This window comes from Cherax quadricarinatus, chromosome 51, assembly GCF_038502225.1.
Source record: "Cherax quadricarinatus isolate ZL_2023a chromosome 51, ASM3850222v1, whole genome shotgun sequence".
Taxonomy (NCBI): Eukaryota; Metazoa; Arthropoda; class Malacostraca; order Decapoda; family Parastacidae; genus Cherax; species Cherax quadricarinatus.
The window spans coordinates 2,879,272-2,899,271 of record NC_091342.1 but is presented as its reverse complement, the minus strand read 5'-3'; positions in this window follow the sequence as shown (position 1 = coordinate 2,899,271).

Sequence of the window (20,000 nt, the reverse complement as noted above, 5' to 3'; positions counted from 1 at the left end):
CTGTTATTGGCCTCCAATACCGCTTTCGCTGACTGATCCAGAGGGGCTAAGCTTTACGTAAAACACAATTGAATTTCTGCAACAAAATGTCTTTCACCCTAAAATGCGTATTATAAATAATCATAAGGAAAACTTCCCAAAATGAGTCAACTAGTTAAGCTTTCAAAAATATAGCTGACATATATGCAAGCATACACATTTTTCCCGGAATATAATTGACATATTAGCAAGATGAAATTGACCCTCAGTGGATATTGTGCAAGAATGCACATTTATATATATATATATATATATATATATATATATATATATATATGTATATATATATATATATATATATACATATATATATATGTCGTGCCGAATATGTAAAACTGGTCAATTAGCAAGAACTCATTTAAAATTAAGTCCTTACTAAGATTTTCTCTTATACATTTAAAGATATATTTTTTCATTAATGATAATGCAAAAATTTATAATTTTGCACCAAAACAATCTTGGAATACTTACCTAACCTTATTATAACAAGAACAATTTATTTTAGCCTAACCCAACTAAATATATTTTAGATTTATTTACAGTAATTTAATACTAAACAAACACAATGAAATATATTTTTTTCGTTAGGTTCAGAATGATTTTGGCGAAATTATTGCATACACAAATTTTCGCTTGTCCTATATGGCAAGATGATCGTTGCTATTTAAGCCAAGATCGCAAGTTCTGCCTATTCGGCACGACATATATATATATATATATATATATATATATATATATATATATATATATATATATATATATATATATATATATATATATATATATATATATATATATATATATATATATATAAATATATATATATATATATATATATATATATATATATATATATATATATATATATATATATATATATATATATATATATATATACAATCCTTGGAGCATCTTTGCGGTGCTGGGTGGCCGTCAGTTCGCCTTGTGAGTTGAGGAAGAAACTCCAGACTTCCTGCAGAATTTAATGGCTGGAACTTGAAAACACACAAGACGCTGTGCCGTCTCATCATGGCATGTCCAACTGAGGCAGTCCGACTCCCACATTTACCCCATATATTTTTCATTATTTCTATATCACTGCATTTAAAAAGCGTTATGTGCAGACACTAATGCGCCTGCTTTTTTATACACGTACAGACAAATGCTGCGTGCACCTACAAACATGCGCATGTCTATGTTCACATAAGTTAGGGCGTATAGGCAAAAATACACATGTGCGACGCGCATGTTAATAACTAACTACCCACTAAACAACAAGCAACAACTACTGTTCTTTATTCCGGTCAAAAACCACCCTAAACCCCGACCCCTCTGCCCCCCAACCACCATGGAACATCCTAGAAACCCCTACTACAACTAGCATTAACCACCACCACTACCACCAACCACCACAAATACTATAATGAAAGGTATTTGTCGCGTTAATTTATGCAAATCGTCAATAAATAAACATGGCGCCAGTCAACGGGACAAGAAAACAAGAGAGTGGAACAAAAGTGGAGAGCAGAGAATAAACACCATTATAAGCGTGAGCAATAAGACTCAAGATATTGTGACGTCGTAAAGTGAACTGTTTACTACATGTACGTCTATGAGAGAGAGAGAGAGAAAGAGAGAGAGAGAGAGAGAGACGTAGAGTGAAACAGAGAGCATGAACAAGCAATGTCAGTGAAATTTCTAATGCTAAACACTCTTAAAATATTACATTGTTTAAAATATCACAGCCCTCAACTGAACTATTTTAAGCAAAGAAATAAAATTAGTATTTCAAAAAATAAATCATTAATTTTCACTAGAAAATGAACATAAATACTTATATTTCTGGGAAGAAAATGAGTCTGATATTACAAGAGTTTGGAACAAAGTTCTGTTATACAGTTGAAGATACAAATTATGAAATATTTGCCCTATCTCGGCTCATCTAAAAGCCAGTATTTATCAGGGTATTGTACCACCCCATAGGATGCTGCCCGTAGCAGTCGATCTAACACATAGGTACTATCAAGGTGCAATACCACGCCATGGGGTTGTACAGAGTCAACTACCACACAGGTACTATCAAGGTGCAGTACCACGCCATGGGATTGTACAGACTGAGTCAACTACCACACAGGTACTATCAAGGTGCAGTACCACGCCATGGGATTGTACAGACTGAGTCAACTACCACACAGGTACTATCAAGGTGCAGTACCACGCCATGGGGTTGTACAGACTGAGTCAACTACCACACAGGTACTATCAAGGTGCAGTACCACGCCATGGGATTGTGCAGATGGAGTCGACTACCACACAGGTACTATCAAGGTGCAATACCACGCCATGGGGTTGTACAGATGGGGTCGACTACCACACAGGAACTATCAAGGTGCAATACCACGCCATGGGATTGTGCAGATGGAGTCGACTACCACACAGGTACTATCAAGGTGCAGTACCACGCCATGGGGTTGTACAGATGGGGTCGACTACCACACAGGAACTATCAAGGTGCAATACCACGCCATGGGGTTGTACAGATGGAGTCGACTACCACACAGGTACTATCAAGGTGCAATACCACGCCATGGGATTGTACAGATGGAGTCGACTACCACACAGGTACTATCAAGGTGCAGTACCACGCCATGGGGTTGTACAGATGGAGTCGACTACCACACAGGTACTATCAAGGTGCAATACCACGCCATGGGATTGTACAGATGGAGTCGACTACCACACAGGTACTATCAAGGTGCAGTACCACGCCATGGGGTTGTACAGATGGAGTCGACTACCACACAGGTACTATCAAGGTTCAGTACAACGCCATGGGGTTGTACAGATGGGGTCGACTACCACACAGGTACTATCAAGGAGCAATACCACGCCATGGGATTGTACAGATGGAGTCGACTACCACACAGGTACTATCAAGGTGCAGTACCACGCCATGGGGTTGTACAGATGGAGTCGACTACCACACAGGTACTATCAAGGTGCAATACCACGCCATGGGATTGTACAGATGGAGTCGACTACCACACAGGAACTATCAAGGTGCAGTACCACGCCATGGGGTTGTACAGATGGGGTCAACTACCACACAGGTACTATCAAGGTGCAATACCACGCCATGGGGTTGTACAGATGGGGTCGACTACCACACAGGTACTATCAAGGTGCAATACCACGCCATGGGGTTGTACAGATGGGGTCGACTACCACACAGGTACTATCAAGGTGCAATACCACGCCATGGGGTTGTACAGATGGGGTCGACTACCACACAGGAACTATCAAGGTGCAATACCACGCCATGGGGTTGTACAGACTGAGTCAACTACCACACAGTTACTATCAAGGTGCAGTACCACGCCATGGGGTTGTACAGATGGGGTCGACTACCACACAGGAACTATCAAGGTGCAATACCACGCCATGGGATTGTACAGATGGAGTCGACTACCACACAGGTACTATCAAGGTGCAGTACCACGCCATGGGGTTGTACAGATGGAGTCGACTACCACACAGGAACTATCAAGGTGCAGTACCACGCCATGGGGTTGTACAGATGGGGTCGACTACCACACAGGAACTATCAAGGTGCAATACCACGCCATGGGATTGTACAGATGGAGTCGACTACCATACAGGTACTATCAAGGTGCAGTACCACGCCATGGGGTTGTACAGATGGGGTCGACTACCACACAGGAACTATCAAGGTGCAATACCACGCCATGGGATTGTACAGATGGAGTCGACTACCATACAGGTACTATCAAGGTGCAGTACCACGCCATGGGGTTGTACAGATGGAGTCGACTACCACACAGGAACTATCTAGGTGCAATACCACGCCATGGGATTGTGCAGATGGAGTCGACTACCACACAGGTACTATGAAGGTGCAATACCACGCCATGGAGTTGTACAGATGGAGTCGACTACCACACAGGAACTATCAAGGTGCAGTACCACGCCATGGGGTTGTAAAAACGGAGTCAACTACCACATAGGTGCTATCAAGGTGCAGTACTAAGCCATGGGGTTGCACAGATGGAGTCAACTACCACACAGGTACTATCAAGGTGCAGTACCACGCCATAGGGTTCTACAGACGGAGTCAACTACCATCCAGGTTCTATCCAAGGTACAGTACCACTTACAGGTCACAAACAGCAGTTGACTAGCACGCAGGTACTACGATATACTGCAGTATCATCTTCCTGGATGACAACTACAACAGTAGACTAACACCACGTACCTATTTACTGCGAGGTGAAAAATGGCACTACAGGCAACACACACACACACACACATACACATACACACACACACACACACACACACACACACACACACACACACACACACATACACACACACACACATACACATTCAAACACCACACATACACCACACACACACACAAACACCACACAAAATACACACGCACACACACACACACACACACATGCATCAACATGTTAGAGACACTACCAGAGAGAGAGGAGAGGATGAACCAGCAAGACTGGATCTTGTATTCACCTTGAGTAGTTCTGACATCGAGGATATCATGTATGAAAGGCCCCTGGGAGCTAGTGATCATGTGGTTCTGTGTTTCGACTACATAGTTGAGCTCCAAGTGGAGAGAGCAGCAGGAATAGGCTGGGAAAACCAAACTACAAAAGGGGGAACTACTCAGGCTTGAGGAACTTCTTTCAAGACATTCAGTGGGAGAGGGAACTGACAGGAAAACCAGTACAAGAAATGATGGACTATGTCGCAACAAAATGCAAGGAGGCAGAGGAGAGGTTTGTTCCCAAGGGAAACAGAAATAATGGGAAGAACAGAACGAGTCCTTGGTTCAACCAAAGGTGTAGCTAGGCAAAAACTAGGTATACTAGAGAATGGAAAAGGTACAGAAGACAGAGAACTCAGGAAAATAAAGAGATTAGCCGAAGAGCCAGAAACGAATATGCACAGATAAGAAGGGAGGCTCAGCGGCAATAAGAAAATGACATAGCATCGAAAGTCAAGACTGACACGAAGCTGTTGTACAGCCACATCAGGAGAAAAACAACAGTCAAGGACCAGGTAATCAGACTGAGGAAGGGTGATGGGGAATTCACAAAAAACGACCGAGAGGTATGTCAGGAGCTCAACACGAGATTTAAAGAAGTATTTACAGTGGAAACCAGTAGGACTCCAGGAAATCAGAGCAGGGAGGTGCACCAGCAAGTGCTGGATGAGGTACATATAACCAAGGAGGAGGTGAAGAAGCTGCTATGCGAACTTGACACCTCAAAGGCGGTGGGACCAGACAACATCTCTCCGTGGGTCCTTAAAGAGGGAGCAGAGATATTGTGTGTACCATTAACAAAGATCTTCAACACATCATTTGAAACTGGGCAACTCCCCGAGGTATGGAAGATGGCAAATGTAGTCCCAATTTTTAAAAAGGGAGACAGACATGAGGCACTAAACTACAGACCTGTATCACTAACGTGTATAGTATGCAAGGTCATGGAGAAGATCATCAGGAGGAGAGTGGTGGAGCACCTGGAAAGAAACAAGTGTATAATTGACAACCAGCATGGTTTCAGGGAGGGAAAATCCTGTGTCACAAACCTACTAGAGTTTCATGACAAGGTGACAGAAGTAAGACAAGAGAGAGAGGGGTGGATCGACTGCATTTTTTTGGACTGCAAGAAGGCCTTCGACACAGTTCCTCACAAGAGGTTACTGCAAAAGCTAGAGGATCAGGCACACATAACAGGAAAGGCACTGCAATGGATCAGAGAATACCTGACAGGGAGGAAACAACGAGTCATGGTACGTGACGAGGTGTCAGAGTGGGCGCCTGTGACAAGCGGGGTTCCAAAGGGGTCAGTCCTAGGACCTGTGCTGTTCTTGGTATATGTGAATGACATAACGGAAGGGATAGACTCAGAAGTGTCCTTGTTTGCGGATGATGTGAAGTTAATGAGAAGAATCAAATCGGATGAGGATCAGGCAGGACTACAAAGAGACCTCGACAGGCTACAAGCCTGGTCCAGCAACTGGCTCCTTGAGTTTAACCCTGCCAAATGCAAAGTCATAAAGATTGGGGAAGGGCAAAGAAGACCGCAGACACAATATAGTTTAGATGGCCAAAGTCTGCAAACCTCACTCAAGGAAAAAGATCTGGGGGTGAGTATAACACCGAGCATATCTCCTGAGGCGCACATCAATCAGATAACTTCTGCAGCATACGGGCGCCTGGCAAACCTACGGATAGCGTTCCGATACCTCAGTAAGGATTCGTTCAAGACTCTGTATACCATTTACGTCAGGCCCATACTGGAGTATGCAGCACCAGTTTGGAATCCACACCTAGTCAAGCACGTCACGAAATTAGAGGAAGTGCAAAGGTTTGCAACAAGACTAGTCCCAGAGCTACGGGGATTGTCCTACGAAGAAAGGTTGAGAGAAATCGGCCTGACGACACTGGAGGCCAGGAGGGTCAGGGGAGACATGATAACGACATAAAATACTGCGCGGAATAGTCGAGGTGGACAAAGACGGGATGTTCCAGAGGTGGGACACAGACACAAGAGGTCACAATTGGAAGTTGAAGACTCAGATGAATCAAAGGGATGTTAGGAAGTATTTCTTCAGTCATAGAGTAGTCAAGCCGTGGAATAGCCTAGAAAGTGAAGTAGTGGAGGCGGGAACCATACATAGTTTTAAGGAGAGGTATGATAAAGCTCATGGAGCAGGGAAAGAGAGGACCTAGACCTAGTGAAGAGGCGGGGCCAGGAGCTATGAATCGACCCCTGCAATCACAAATAGGTGAGTACAAATAGGTGAGTACAGACACACACACACACACATACACATTCAAATACCACACAAACACCACACAAAATACGCACACACACACACACACACACACACACACACACACACACACACACACACACACACACACACACACACACACACACACACACACACAAACACACACACACACACACACACACAAACACTCACACACATACTTATTAATTTAGAAAATTATTAATTCAGCGAAATTGGCAGGAAGTAATTAATTTTTGCTGTCAACACCCATTCTGGAGCTCTGTTAATTATATAATACACTCGCACGAACTTTGAGGCCTTTATTGGTTTGTAAATTTATCCCTAAAAACAAAATCTTCCATGTTTGACCGCCAGTTGAGGTTTTATTGCCGGTTTTTTTTTTTTTTACAAATAAACGCTCGTTTATCACAAGTGCAACAATGACACATATTTCTCTGCACTATTATTTACACTTGGAACTAAACTGTCCATAAATTCACTGGATTAAAATTAGGATCAAGAACATGCTGACTTATCGTTCCCTCACTCTTGTTGGGAATGTGGTGCCTTGATTCCCGTCAAGGACTTTTGATCCGAGGAAGTGCAGTTGCCTCCATCCCCCTCTCCTTGGATCGGTTTTGTTTCAAATTCTTTTTTGGAGCTGAATAATCTCATCACTCGGTTAAACCTAACTGAAAGATGTAGAGATAGTCAGCTGACTTACAGTTTTGCTGTGTGTATGTGTGTGTGTGTGTGTGTGTGTGTGTGTGTGTGTGTGTGTGTGTGTGTGTGTGTGTGTGTGTGTGTGTGTGTGTGTGTGTGTGTGTGTGTTTAATTACCTAGTTGCTGTTTCTTCCACTATGTTTCTCTTCCGTCTGTTCCAACTTTCACATGTCCTGACGCTGTAAAGGCATTTCCCAGTATCTCTGGAATTTACAAGGATAATCAGTTTCCATTTGTCCCATCGTCCTGGCTCCTCTTATGCAAAACAGTGAATGTGTGTCTTCCTTGTCTATTTCTCTGAGTATGCTCTATGACACTGTCATGTTTCTTCTTTCTTCTAAGATTGAGCTCTCCAGTTTCCTTAGTTTTTCTCCTGATCAACAATTTCTCTGCTCGTGTACAATCCTCGTTGCTCACCTTCAGAGCCTATCTATTTTCATAGTGGGTTTTGCTAATCCGGGGGTTCTAGGGTACCGTCTTGAATCCAGGGAGTGGTCGAGCACATTCTGGAAAGGAGAGATGGTTGAAAGTACAGTGAGAAGGAGAAACTAAGTGAAGAATACCAGTGATGAGGCGAGGCTAGGTGAGAATGGCTATTTACATTCCTGTCCAATAAAAAGAATCAGAATGAAATTTGCCAAGTTCGATGAATTTTCTTGCCACATTCTTCATCTCGAGTAGTTTTTCACAGTGGCATCTGGTCCTCTGTTTCCTCCTGGGCCGACCAACTAATTATATTGCGCTGATTTAATTTTTTAAACTAATAAAAATTCCCACCTAATATCAAGTATTTCGCCGAAAAAAATTCACTTTGTTTATACAAAAGATAATATTTTTACGCATATTCAAAATTATATTTCTTTACGCTCTGTCAAATTTCAGGTTATTAGTGACTATGTAAGTCAATTTACTTCTGTAATTGTTTTTTATGAGTTTACTCTTTGTGCGACGCGAGACAAAAAGGTTTGATTAAAGGCTACAAAGCCTTCATATTTTTATGAATTCGCTGCAGTTAAGATACGTGTTAAAAGGTTTGATTACGAAGCATTTAAACTTGCCATTCACTCTTACGTTCTTTAGCTTCTACTATACGTTCAGCTTGAATGTTAGCATAATAATCCAACATGCGCAAGGCTTATAATATGAAAGAAGTAATGGGTTTTCATTACGCATAATGTGCTTCCTGCATATACAATTTTCTGCGATCGTTGAGCAAGGGGGTGTTATTGTCATGGAAAAAATGTAGCAATATCTCACAAGTGAGCCATTGTGTATTGTACGAACTATTACTTTTTTTTAAGAACACGGACATGAAACCCTTTCTTACAGGTTTCAAATAATGTCTCCATTCCTCCTCTTGTATTGCAGGATAATACATTGGCATTGATTGGTCTCACTTCTTCCGATACAGGTGGAATGGGGGTGACATTCTTGGCTGTAAAATTAATTATGAATGCTCATTGTAGCTGGGTTTTGTATCAACAGGTTCAGTTCGCTGACCTGGTTGGCATCAAGGCTATATTTCGAATGGTGTTAATGTTATTGTTAGCAGCGAGGCAGCCAGGAAGGAGAGGCGAGGTGACCTCTAGAGACCTGTTTAAATCCACTTACTGACTGCTTCAACTTCCACCTAACTTTGTGTTTACACTCGCGCACGCACGCACACTTGCAAGCACGCACACACACACACACACACACACACACACACACACACACACACACACACACACACACACACACACACTTGGAGCAGGGAGAGAGTGGACCTAGCACTGACTAAAGAAGAGGCGGGACCAGGAGCTAAGATTCGACCCCTGCTACCACAAATATGTCAGTACAAATAGGTGAGTACACACACACACACTAGGAGATTTACAGCCATTTTTATTATTCATTGAGCTTAATATTTTTGCATCATCTGCACACACATTCACATAGTTTGTCATCCTTTCCATGTAAATGATTTACAGGAAGGAATAAAAAAAATCATATTAATACGTTAGCACATGATAAAACATTGTGAGAGCAACGAATAATACAAACGAAAGAAAATCCTTTCAGGACGACTTGGATAAACTGAGAGGAAATGGAGTAATAAACGAATGGTGATATTTAAAAAATGTACGTAAATGAGATTTAATAGAAATGGATATAGACTTTGTGATAAAATATTGAAAATGTCAGACAGAGAAATAGACCTAGAAATTACTGTTAACAAAAAAAAAAATGTCATGGAAAGAACTTATAAAGAAAATTGTGAGCAACTTGTTTCTTGTTCTAGCAAATTATTAAAGTTACTGCTAAATATATGGACAGAGAAATTGCAAAATTATCTATAACTTATAAAGAAACCAGAATTCCAACATTTGTGTATTGCCAATACCTTGGATAAATACACGTGGATAAATATGAAAGGAAGAGCTAATGAATACTAACAAAAGCTCAAATAAATGAGTTATTGTGAAAAGAGAGAAATATCTGGCAGACAGCAGGAAGAAAAGGAACTGATAACCAGATATGAGGACATTGATGGACATAACTACTTGATTAAAGAGTATTTTTTCATGCCTGAAACAGGGATACCAAGAGACCACAGTTGTAAACTGATGGGAAAATGTTGAGCTGGGAGAGAGAGGACCTAGTAGCACTCAGTGAAGAGGCAGTGCCAGGAGCTGAGTCTCGACCCCTGCAACCACAATTAGGCGAGTAACCACACACACACACACACACACACAAACACACACAAACACACATAAACACACGCACACACACACACACACACACACCTGCCGCAATATTTAATCACTAAAATCAATTTAATACTCGTATATTGGTAAAAGCAACATGATGTAAACACATATCTAACGATCATAAGCTCATCAAGCCGTCGTGACCTGGTTAATCCCGGAGTCAATACTTCCTCCTTGCAGTTTACTGCCTTACCGCATGCTCCATGACTTGACCCTGCAAGGGGCTACTTTCATGCTGGTGACGGATTCTTTGTACCAAACATTGATGCAACCCTATTACTTCCTTGGACCACGTCTGACGACTTCCCGTTCCCCAGAGAGAAAGAGAGAGAGAGAGAGAGAGAGAGAGAGAGAGAGAGAGAGAGAGAGAGAGAGAGAGAGAGAGAGAGAGAGAGAGAGAGAGAGAGAGAGAGAGAGAGAGAGAGAGAGAGAGAGAGAGAGAGAGAGAGAGAGAGAGAGAAAGAGAGAGAGAGAGAGAGAGAGAGAGAGCGAGAGAGAGAGAGAGAGAGAGAGAGAGAGAGAGAGAGAGAGAGAGAGAGAGAGAGAGAGAGAGAGAGGTGGTAAGGGAAGAAATATTCAAACAACTTTGGGGAGAAATCTGTAGAATTTTCCTTGAAGTGTATTCTTTTGTCAGAGGAAGTCTAGTGTTCTCACTAGGAACCAAACGTTATTTGCCATGATGGTGCAGCGGTCTAGAGCGTCGAGAATTTAGCTGGCATCCAGGGAGGTTGCCTGAGGTCTCTCGGTCGAGTATTCCTGTAATTGAGTACTTCTCTCTTGGGTTGCTATGTAGGCGATGTCTTTGCATTCTTTCAGTCCTTTCTTGATTACTTTAACTATCTGGCTCCATTATCCAATTGAAAATTGCTTCTGCTCCTTTATGTTTTTGTGCACCACTCTATCACAGGCTTTTCTATTTTTCATCTACCGTAAACCTATGCAGAGTGGCATGTACATTCACTACTTTTCTTTCCGTGGTTCTTCTGTCACGAAAAGTGTCAGAAGAACCACGGGAAATTGAGGATCTGTTGCTTTCCGCATCAGATCCTCAATTTCTCGTCTTCGAAATTTCCACTCTTCGCTGCGCATTCTCTCGCTTTTCCTATCCTCCCAATTTCATAAGCACTAACTCTCAAACTAATCGATTTTTTTTCCTCTCCGAGGCAAACTTCTGCGAAAACTCTTGTACTTTATCTTCCACATATTTCAAACTTACAAAATCTTAATAGCACCCGCCATTCCTCTAGATATAAAACGTACATTTCGCAAAACTACGTAATACACTTCATGGTAAGCTAATTCATACTTCGTTTTTTAAGTAATACTTCCAGTTTCTTTCTCATTTCCCGCACTTCGTGTTCTTTATAATACTTTGGTGAAACTTAATGGAAACAAAAGAAGTGTTTACATTGTGGACACTAATAGGAAAGAGAGAGGTTCACGTCGGACCAGAACGTCAACGTAAGCTTCTCTCTCTCTATGTGCGGGTTATTTGTGTTTTTTTCCAGTCACGGTATTGTGCCTATGCGTTCTTTATTGATAACACTCTTTTCTATCAGGTTACATATTATAGCCGTCCTTTAAACCGATCCTCTGCTAAAAATTATTTATCCTTCTAACATTTACAGACGCCACCTACTTTAATTATACTTTATATGCAATATATCTAGCACGACTATGAATCCCATTTGTGTTTCTGGAGATGCCTGCCTTTCTCAGCACATTTTTAAATGCTTTAATCTTTAGAATGCTCGTGACTTAGCAAGACTTTTTGCCTTCTCAGTTTTTTTCTAGATCTGCCTTCTGTCTTCAGATTTTCTCTATAATTGCTTTCCCTTCTTATCTAACATGAGAATTGTTCCAGCCATTGTATTGTGAATTTGTGAATTGTTGCAGCTATTGTTCTGTGAATTTGTGAATTGTTCCAGCCACTCCAGTGACTTTTGTGAATTGTTTCAGTCACTGTATTGTGAATTGTTCCAGCCACTGTAATGTCACCTTGTGAATTGTTTAAGCTACGGTATTGTGAGTTTGCGGCTTTTTCATCCACGTCACTGGTACTTTTTTTCGTTCTTCTTTAAGAGTTTTAGACTTGACATGCAGCCGAAACTCATCCCTTAGTCATAAGGGATTAGCTGTGTATTGGCTACTAAAATCTGGCGCTGTTGAAGTCTGCCGAAGCCGAATTTTGCTGCTGCTGATTATTACGACTGCTGATGATGTCTGCTGCCTCTGTTGAAAGTTGTTAAGGCTGAAGTTTGTTACGCAGTCTGCTGTTGCTGAAGTCTGCTGCTTGGGTTAAAATCTGTCTGGCTAATGTCTTTTGTCCATGTCTGCTGACTGTGCCTGCTGCTTCCCGCTTAATATTTTTTTTTTTTCCTGTTTAGTCCCTCTTGTTTATTCCCTTCCTCTTGATTACTCTTCTTTTCCTGTTTGCGCCTTTCTTGATCACCATAATTTCTAATGCTTTATTTTTCTTAGAACTTTCAAAAACAATGGTCTTGTTTTCCTGAGCTGCCCTTCCTCTCTCTCTCTCTCTCTCTCTCTCTCTCTCTCTCTCTCTCTCTCTCTCTCTCTCTCTCTCTCTCTCTCTCTCTCGCTCTCTCTCTTACAGAGACTCGGATGAGCCTCATAACTTAAGAATAAAAAGTGAATCACAATACCATGACTGTAACAATACACAAATAGCTCGTACATAGGAGAGGGAAACGTATCCCGACGTTTCGGTCCGGCTAGGACCATTAACTGTGCAACTAGTTAATGGTTCAAGTCGGATCGAAATGCCGTCATATGTTTTATTCTCCTGTGTGCGGGTTATCTGTGTAAAATTAGTAATGATTGCTGGTGGTGATAGAGGCGTTAATGGCGTCCTTCTGGCCGACACACACACACACACACACACACACACACACACACACACACACACACACACACACACACACACACACACACACACGAGTTGCCAGAGACCTCGAGGACAGGATTGTAGTCCCTGTTTTCAGGGATAGATAGATAAATAGAGTGAGAGAGAGAGACAGAGAGAGAGAGAGAGAGAGAGAGAGAGAGAGAGAGAGAGAGAGAGAGAGAGAGAGAGAGAGAGAGAGAACTTGCAATCGCAGCGACAGCAGCGACTACAAAAAAAATGGACGGGGGTTTAAACTGAAAAGACTAACCATCTCGTTCTTTGACTTCTCTTCCTTTCTCTTTTCCTCCTGTCCAACCTTTCCTCTTGTTCTCTCCATATTCTCTCATTTTCCGATTCCTCCTACTATTTTTCACCTCTTGATTCTCATAATCTTTCTCTTCTTTCTTCTCATATTTCTTCTCCTCGTCCTGTCTTGCTTCTCCTCCTCATTCTTCTTCAGCAACTAACTTCTCCTCTTCTTTTTATCTCTCTTTATCCTCTTTTTTATTCTTCTGCTCCTACTGTTCCCCCTTTCTGTCTTGATCTTCCTTTTTCTCTTTCTTCTTCTCCTCTTCCTCTCCCTTCTCCTCCTTCACTTCCTCTTCCTCCTCCACTTCCTCCTCATCATCGTCCTCCTCCTCTTCTTCTCCCTCTACTTTTCTCCTCATCCTCCTCCACTTCTTTTATCTTCCTCCTCCCCTCTCTTATTCCTCCTCCTCCTTCTCCACTTCTCTCCTCCTCCTCTTCTTTTTCTTCCTCCTCCCCAATTCTCTCCTCTTCCTCCTCCTCCCCCTCTTCCTCCTCTTCCTCCTCTTCTTCTTCCTCCTCCACTTCTCTCCTCCTCTTCCTCCTCCTCCTCTTCTCTTCTTCCTCCTCTTAATCCTCTTCTTCTCCTCCTCCTCCTCCCCCTCCTCCTCTTCCTCTTCCTCCACTTCTTTCATCCTCTTCCTTCACTTCACTCATCCTCCTCTTCCACTTCACACATCCTCCTCCTCCTCCTCCATTTCTCTCCTCTTCCTCCTCCACTTCTCTCCTAACACCGTTCTCCACTCTAGTTCTTGTCAATTCCTGCTCAGTCTTCAGTAATTATTGGCTCATCTGCACAACCGAATTCTCCCAAAAATACTTCGGGCCACTATAAATTCCGGGGTGAAGTAGTCTGCTATTTACCCGAGAGAGGCGGTGTTCCGGCACCGCCGACACAAGCGCCACCACCAGAGCCATAAGCAGCAGTGCCTCTAGCACCACCACTACCAAATGCACTACCACCACCACCAGAAGCACCACCGCCAACAGCACAGCTAACACCAACAACACTACCACGAGAGCCACCATTTCCAAAAGGAATCCCCGCAGAAGCACCACCACCGGAGCCATTAGCACCGCCACCAGAGCTATTAGCTGCACTGAAGATACACTACCACCAGAAACATATATATATATATAAATAAATATATATACATATATATATATATATAAATATATTTACATATACATATGTGTATAAATATATATACATATATATATAAACATATATACATATATATATATATATATATATATATAAATATATATACATATATTTATATATATATATATATTCATATATATATTATATATATATATATATATATATATATATATATATATATATATATATATATATATATATATATATATATATATATATATATATATATATATATATATATATATATATATATATATATATATATATATTTATATATGTCGTGCCGAATATGTAAAACTGGTCAATTAGCAAGAACTCATTTAAAATTAAGTCCTTTCTAAAATTTTCTCTTATACGTTTAAAGATATATTTTTTTTCATTAATGTTAATGTAAAAAATTTTAATTTTGCACCAAAAGAATCTTAGAAAACTTACCTAACCTTATTATAACAAGAACAATTTATTTTAGCCTAACCCAACTATATATATTTTAGATTTGTTTACAATAATTTAATACTAAACAAACACAGTGAAATATATTTTTTTCGCTAGGTTCAGAATGATTTTGGCGAAATTATTGCATACACAAATTTTCACTTGTCCTATATGGCAAGATGAGCGTTGCTATTTAAGCCAAGATCGTAAGTTCTGCCTATTCGGCACGACACACATATATATATATATATATATATATATATATATATATATATATATATATATATATATATATATATATATATATATATATATATATGTATATATATATATATATATATATATATATATATATATATATATATATATATATATATATATATATATATATATATATATAGAGAGAGAGAGAGAGAGAGAGAGAGAGAGAGTATATATATGCATATAGATATATATATCTGGGCTCGTTTGTATTAGCTGTGCTATCATTTCATTCCAATATATACAAAAAATTATGAAGCTACGTCATTTATATAAACACACAAATAAAGGGATGAAATATAATCTTCAAAACACCCGCTAATATCGGAATAAAATTCCGAATTCATCGTTATTTTACAACGCTCTAACATAGGTAAATGTTAGCAATATTAATTGGAAATTTACCCCTGTAGCCCCATCGGGAAAAAACACCCGTTTATAGGACGAAGCTGCTTTGGATACCTATTTTTCTATATTTGTACTCCTCTCTCTCTCTCTCTCTCTCTCTCTCTCTCTCTCTCTCTCTCTCTGTATCTATCTATCTATCTATCTATGTATCTATCTAACTATCTATCTATCTATCTATATATATATATATATATATATATATATATATATATATATATATATATATGTATATATATATATATATATATATATATATATATATATATATATATATATATATATATATATATATATATATATATATATATATATATGTCGAGCCGAATAGGCAGAACTTACGATCTTGGCTTAAATAGCAACGCTCATCTTGCCATATAGGACAAGTGAAAATTTGTGTATGCAATAATTTCGCCAAAATCATTCTGAACCTAACGAAAAAAATATATTTCACTGTGTTTGTTTAGTATTAAATTACTGTAAACAAATCTAAAATATATTTAGTTGGGTTAGGCTAAAATAAATTGCGCTTGCTATAATAAGGTTAAGGTAAGTTTTTTAAGTTTCTTATGGTGCAAAATTATAAATTTTTACATCAACATTAAATATATATATATATATATATATATATTATATATATATATATATATATATATATATATATATATATATATATATATATATATATATATATATATATATATATATATATATATATATATATATATATATATATATCTGAAATCGAGATAATGTGTTAAAATTGAAACGAAAGGTCCGATGATTAATTAGTATAATGAGTAATTAGCACTTTATCCAGATACTGGAGTAGAATATTATTCAATGATTTACATTTGTCAAGGAACAGCATTCAGGAAAGTCTCGACTTTCATATGTCTTGAATTTATAACAAATGTGACATTTTGAAACGTCTTTAGTTTTTTTCAACAGCCGATTTTGAGTACATGAATGTGTGAAACACGACTTTCCTTTGTGTCATGACTTATTATGGTGACAGTCTTTAGTTAGTGACACACCAGGACTGCAACTCATGTGTAAAATATTATAAAATGACTTATTTTTAAGTGACTCACTTGTAAGTGAAACAGAAGATTGCAGTTCGCTTGTGATTGAAACAGCAAAACGTAATTCGTTTGTAAGTGAAGCGGCAGATATTAATTCGTTTGAAGGTGAAACTCTGGAAACCTGGCAGTTTGTATTTTTGGAAGTTTCTCAGTAAATTATTTAGCATCTATCGTGTATAAATACGAAATATGAACGAAAAGTATTGTTTTTGTTTTGAAGTTATAACTGAAAATATTCAGGAAAAAAAATATAAATTTTATTTCAAAATTTCGATTCCTACCGGAAAGTTAGTTTGTATGGAAAATATCTTTGATGCAAAGTTGATATTTTCAGCAAAGTCAGTCGGTGAATTAAAAAAAAAAATTACCGTATTGGAAGTCGATGCCATTAAGCTCCCCTGAAGGAGCTTGACTTGAGCTGGTCAGGATATGACTCCTCCCCCTTTCCCTCACACACACACACACACACACACACTATGACAGCTGTCGAGAATGAGCAATTGCACACTTCACACCTTCAACTGCTGATCCCACACCTGCAATTGCAGACACCACACACACACACATACCAATACACAACTACTGAATGTATTCCCACACACTTCATGCTGGAAACTAAGTTCAGTTGAAGCCATGGTAAGAAAAACTAATAATACAATGGGTGACAGCAGTGTGCTCCACATCCCCACCAGCAAAGAGGAAAATCTAACATTGAACCACTGCCCATAGCTGGCTGGCACCTGCCTTCACTCTCACACACACACTAATGCTGCCACCAGCACCCAACACCACGCTCAGACCTTGACCAAATACCTTTTTAATGATCCTTCTTGATAACCCCATTGATCTGAAGCACACACACACACACACACACACACACACACACACACACACACACACACACACACACACACACACACAAACACACACACACACACACACACACACACACACACACACACACACACACATACTCCAACCCACTCACTGTTCCCTCTGCCACCAACCCCCTTATCACAAACCTCACCCCAACAGCTGTCCCTTATGGGCATTCTGACCCCACCCCCATCAGCACATACCCCACCTACACCACAGCCCCATATAGGCCCCCACCAAGGCTCTCCCTCCCCCAACCCCAATACACTTGCATGACCACAATGATAGAAAAGAAACTAAAGGTTTGGTACACAAATGCGGATGGAATAATGAATAAACATGAGGAGTGGAATGAAAGAATCAGTGAAAAATCCCCAGACATCATAGCAGTCACAGAAACAAAACTCGCTGAGATAATAACAGACACAATCTTCCCAACAGGATATCAGATCCTGAGGAAAGATAGAAGGAGTAGAGGGGGAGGAGGGGTTGCACTGCTCATAAAACACCAATGGGGATTTGAGGAAATGGAAGGCATGGACATGATTGGAGAAAGAGACTACATTGTAGGTACAATTCAGTCCGGAGAACATAAAGTAGTCATTGGAGTGATGTATAACCCACCACAGAACTGCAGGAGGCCAAGAGAGGAGTACGAAGAAAACAACAGGGTGATGGTGGACACACTGGCTGAGGTGGCAAGAAGAGCTCACTCGAGCAGAGCAAAGCTACTGGTAATGGGCGATTTCAACCACAGGGAGATCGACTGGGAAAACCTGGAGCCACATGGGGGTCCCGAAACATGGAGAGCAAAGATGATGGATGTGGTACTTGAAAACCTCATGCATCAACATGTCAGGGACACAACCAGAGAGAGAGGGGAGGATGAGCCAGCAAGACTGGATCTTGTGTTCACCCTGAGCAGTTCAGACATCGAGGACATCACTTACGAGAGGCCCCTTGGAGCTAGCGATCATGTGGTTCTGAGTTTTGACTATATAGTAGAGTTACAAGTGGAGAAGGGAACAGGAACTGAAGGGGACAGGCCAAACTACAAAAGGGGGGACTACACAGGTATGAGAAACTTCCTGCAGGAGGTTCAGTGGGACAGAGAAATGGTAGGAAAATCAGTAAACGAGATGATGGAATATGTGGCAACAAAGTGCAAGGAGGCAGAGGAAAGTTTTGTTCCCAAGGGAAACAGAAATAATAGGAAGACCAAGACGAGTCCTTGGTTTACCCGAAGGTGTAGGGAGGCAAAAGCTAAGTGCAACAGAGAATGGAAAAGGTACAGGAGGCATAGGACCCAGGAAAACAAGGAGATTAGTAGAAGAGCCAGAAACGAGTATGCACAGATAAGGAGGGAGGCCCAGAGACAGTATGAAAACGACATAGCATCGAAAGTCAAATCTGACCCGAAACTGCTGTATAGCCACATTAGGAAGAAGACAACAGTCAAGGACCAGGTGATAAGGCTGAGGAAAGAAGGTGGGGAACTCACAAGAAACGATCAAGAGGTATGTGAGGAGCTCAACACGAGATTTAAGGAAGTATTTACAGTAGAGACAGGAAGGACTCTGGGGGGACAGACCAGATGGGGACACCAACAAGGAATACACCAACAAGTGTTGGACGACATACATACAGATGAGGAGGAGGTAAAGAAACTGCTAAGGGACATCGATACCTCAAAGGCAATGGGACCGGACAACATCTCTCCATGGGTCCTTAGAGAGGGAGCAGATATGTTGTGTGTACCACTTACCACAATCTTCAACACATCCCTGGAAACTGGGCAACTACCTGAGGTATGGAAGACAGCAAATGTAGTTCCCATTTTCAAAAAAGGAGACAGAAAAGAGGCACTAAACTATAGACCTGTGTCATTGACGTGTATAGTATGCAAAATTATGGAGAAGATTATCAGGAGGAGAGTGGTGGAGCACCTGGAACGGAACAGGAGTATAAATGCCAACCAGCACGGATTCACGGAAGGCAAATCCTGTGTCACAAACCTTCTGGAGTTTTATGATAAAATAACAGAAGTAAGACAAGAGAGAGAGGGGTGGGTTGATTGCATCTTCTTGGACTGCAAGAAGGCCTTTGACACAGTTCCTCACAAGAGATTAGTGCAGAAGCTAGAGCATCAGGCGCATATAACAGGAAGGGCACTGCAATGGATCAGAGAATACCTGACA